The sequence below is a fragment of the Daktulosphaira vitifoliae genome, unplaced genomic scaffold (assembly GCF_025091365.1).
Source record: "Daktulosphaira vitifoliae isolate Bord-2020 unplaced genomic scaffold, ASM2509136v1 Scaffold_5, whole genome shotgun sequence".
Lineage (NCBI taxonomy): Eukaryota > Metazoa > Arthropoda > Insecta > Hemiptera > Phylloxeridae > Daktulosphaira > Daktulosphaira vitifoliae.
The window spans coordinates 3,598,330-3,602,472 of NW_026099576.1; the positions used below are offsets into that span (position 1 = coordinate 3,598,330).

Genomic DNA, 4,143 nt, shown 5'->3' on the forward strand with positions numbered 1-4,143 from the left:
TCGAACACTCATTTAAATTCGTTCCTCTGCAAAAATGACACATTTGAAAAGTATTTCACTTAAAACGGTTAAATTTATTTATTTATAATCTTATAAATTAAATATACCTAATTTATTAATTTATACAATTCAAACATTTCAATAACAAAATTATTTAATATTAATTTTTTAATATGTTACACGTATATCAGAGCCGTTGCTAGATGTTTGTGTGGTGGTATACCGCACGAGGTCCCGCAAATCAAGTCGATGACTAAAAAATGAACTCAGCGGAACCAAATTGTTTTGCCAACGATTTCAAGCACTGACATTTGTTTATACTATGTAATTTCTTAGTTATATAAGTGAAATTTTAAATACTATTAATTTAATCTTTTGTTTTTATAAAATAAAATATTTCTTTCCTAAAATGTATATATACGTTTTAATAAAACGTTTTTTAATTTTCTTCGCATAAATATATGTATTGTTTTTTAATTACTTGCAGTAAATTTGTGCTACGTTCTATGTTTCACTTAAATAATATTTTATGTATTTTCTTCATAACTAAGACATTTATATTTAAATAAATAAATTTAATTATAGCCTTCGAAAGATTATTTTTAAAGAGTATTATTAATTTATATATACAAGTATTACTGAATTAACTATTTTCCTAGAGTATACTATTAATAAATATCAGGTGATGCTTAATATAATTTCAAGAGTAAAATGTTTTTTAAAAAAAGTCAACATTTGCGAAGTGCAAAAACTAAAATTTGCGACCGTGACAGGACTCGAACCTGCAATCTTCGGATCCGAAGTCCGACGCCTTATCCATTAGGCCACACGGTCTGTGTGAATAAATTGTCAAAAACATCCACATTTAACTGAACAGTGAAGAAAATAATAATTTTCAAAACTAAATACAAGAGTAAACTTGAAATGATTGAAAAAGGTCAAGATAATGACTACGCAAAAATGAGATTAAATATAGCGGAAGATCTGTTCTTTGGTATGTCACTAAACTAATTACAATATGGTAATGTACATATATTTTCTAGTTACATTAATAAAATGTTATTTTCTGTAGTGTAATAATCAAAAAGAAATAAAATATAAAGGGTAGAAGGGTGGAAAGGCGTGGGGTGTGATAGGAATGAAAAGAAATGTAACGCAGGTGGCCAATGAGGAAATAATCGTAGCGGGCGTCGTATAAAGAAGGACGGGCAGCAATGGAAAGTAAAAGTGGCTAAAGGTGTCGGGCAGTGACTACAATAAAATGAAATAGAAAGGGATCTCGGGGTATGTATGCTTGCGTGAAGACGTCTAATATATGAATAAAATGGAATTACAAAGAAGGGTCACTACCTAGCTCCTGCACAGAAACACATACACGAATTTCTGGCGAGTTACAAGTATCGTATTTCTTTGTAAAAGTATTTTAATTTATTCTCAATGACCTATCTTGTTCTAATTGTTTATTACTAAAAGTTCTTCAGAAAAGGATTTATTATAGACTTATTATGTAAATAAATGTTTTCACTTACCTCTGATTATCCTGTTAAGACAGATATTCTCTTGAGATGAACGATGTAGTTGATGTAGTAATTATCGATATACAGAGTGTTCAATAAGTTCGGAAACACCGATTTTTTAGAGCCGCTATTGATTTTTTAAAATTTTTTTTTTTTAGAGGCTAATTGAATAATTAAATGCATATTTTACGATTAAAATTAAAGTTCAACCCTAATGCAAAAGGGTAGAAATCTACCCTAACCTAAGAAATTTAAATGGCAACCCCTAATTTTTCTTACTCATTTCAATAGAGTATTCGATTTTAAAAAGAATTATGGTAAAAATAACTTTTTATGTTAAACCATTTTTAAATAATCGTCGTTTTAAGGGTAGAAAAGTATCCTATGTAAAGGCAGATTTTGCTATGATCATTTTCATAAATTTAATTTTATAAAGATGATACCAATTGCAAATTATCTGCAAATTTATTAAAAAAAAAAAAAAATTTTATTTAAGCATGTAAAAAGAACTTAAATGGACATTTTAAAAATCGCTCTCTTATACGCGATCTTTAATTGGGGTATTTGTAGAATATAGCATTATCGATCAATGCATATCATAATGTTTCCGGACTTTTTCCTATAGGAGTTTTAGCATTGGTGTCTAACATGCATAACTAGTGTACACTTTTATCTGTGAACGTTGGAACGTATTCAATTGTTACTGTCGCTTTATCGACAATTAGTGTCATTTAAAGTACGTCATGCTGTCAAACATATTAGAGGTAGTAGTTTGTAAGTTTACACAAAAATTATCAGTGGTCATTATAACATTATTATTCAATACGCAACAACGTTTCCAAACTTATGCCTATGGGTCAATCCATACCAAATCATCCAAAGTGGTCGCGCGACCATTTTAAATTTTTTTGAAATTTCACACATGAGTTGCCTAGTATTTAAATAAAAAAAATGTCCAAAAAAAAAAAAAAAATGTTTAGGTGAAAGTAGATTTACGACCTGTCAAATTTTGAAATTGCAAAATAAGGGTATTTCGTAAAAATATCTCTGAAATCTATGTATTTATACTAAAGACTTGAAAATTTCATCACTTTTTCATTATGAGATCCTCTAACATGTCCAATAATTAACAAAAGATTTTTTAATTTTTGATGTATTTTTTAAGTAATTTTGAAAAAGATTTATTTTTGTTTTTGTAAAAAAATGACATTTTCAAAATTAAAATTGACGATTAAATACAATTTTTTTAATCAAAATTTTTTTACATCATATTAACATTATTCAGTATTATAATTTAATTGTGTTTTGAAGTTTTTTACTTTGGTCTTTTTTTAGTAGCACAAATATAAAAAAGTTTAAATTTCTAAAATAACGATTTTTAGGCAACTTTAACTTAGGTTTTCCCCGGCGGGACTGAAAATTTAATCATAAAAATTTCACACAATATTGTTACACATGTTGACTTTCTATGGTAGAAAATTTCAACTTTGGTATTTTACCGAAACCATCATAAAATTAGTTTTGAAAAATCCCTTTTTTTGAGTTTATTATGTTGTAAATTATTGCAAAACACTCAATGTTTTATCATTTTTATTAATAATTAAATTGGTTTAACACACAATATATATATATATTTTACTTTGAACATTTTATATCTTGATATTGAGCGGAAGATGAAGTTTTATAACACCTTATCAAATCCTTTTTTCAAAGGTACTACTCTATGTATTTGCCTCGTGCCTGGAATTGTTTTAGCAATTTTCAAATCTTCGTTTTAACTTTTTTTTCATGTTCATTAACTTCACTTGTAGGAACGAAAAAATATTCTTTCCTGTTATATTTTCAACACAAAAATTGTACAATGTTTCTGGAGTTAATATATGATTTTCACGCACACTCTGTATACTATGCTTAGTAACTTTTCTTTTTGTTGTGCCACCAACACCATCACTTGCATTTTTTCCGTGGCAGGACGCAAAAAAATTCCACTCACCTTCAATTCCAAAATCTTCACTATGATAGCTTATATTCATAAAATTTTTTTTATTCTTATATTGACTGCCGGCACAGTCACTAAAATATATCATTTTTTTTGTTTAAGGACATATTGTCTTTAAATCACTTATTAAATATTTTTGAAATGCGTGTACTGCTACCGTATTATGTTCAAAGTGGTCACTTATAACAAATAAGCATCTGCATTTAATTTCATTATCAGCTTTGTAATAATAAACAAAAGGATGGAGGGTAGCCTGTTTATTAGCCCAATGATAATTTTGTGTTTCATCCTGTATGATAAAACTATAATTCACCGAAAAATCGGCAAGAACTTTACAATCTGTAGTTGATAAATTTTCTTTAGAATTTTTGAAATATCTTGTTTGAATTTTTGATGTATAATGATGATTCTTTAAATTACATAATTTTTCACTTAATGAATCAATAAAATCATCAACATATTAGTTACTAAATTAGATCTATCTGTACTAACACATTGTTTATATATAATATTTTCTGGATCATCATCTAATTTATAAGAAAGCATTTTTAGCTTCGATGCGAAGCTGAGAAGGTATTGGTTTTACTAAGATTTTTTTTTTTTTTTTTTTTTTTTTTCCCCTTTTCT

General features: G+C 27.3%; 1 non-coding gene across 1 annotated transcript; it reads right to left on the minus strand.

Moving 5' to 3' along the window:
- Positions 1–761: 761 nt before the first annotated feature.
- On the minus strand, positions 762–834 carry Trnar-ucg (transfer RNA arginine (anticodon UCG)). Its single transcript has one exon. It is a non-coding gene; the product is annotated as a tRNA-Arg (tRNA).
- Between the last annotated feature and the right edge of the window lie 3,309 nt (positions 835–4,143).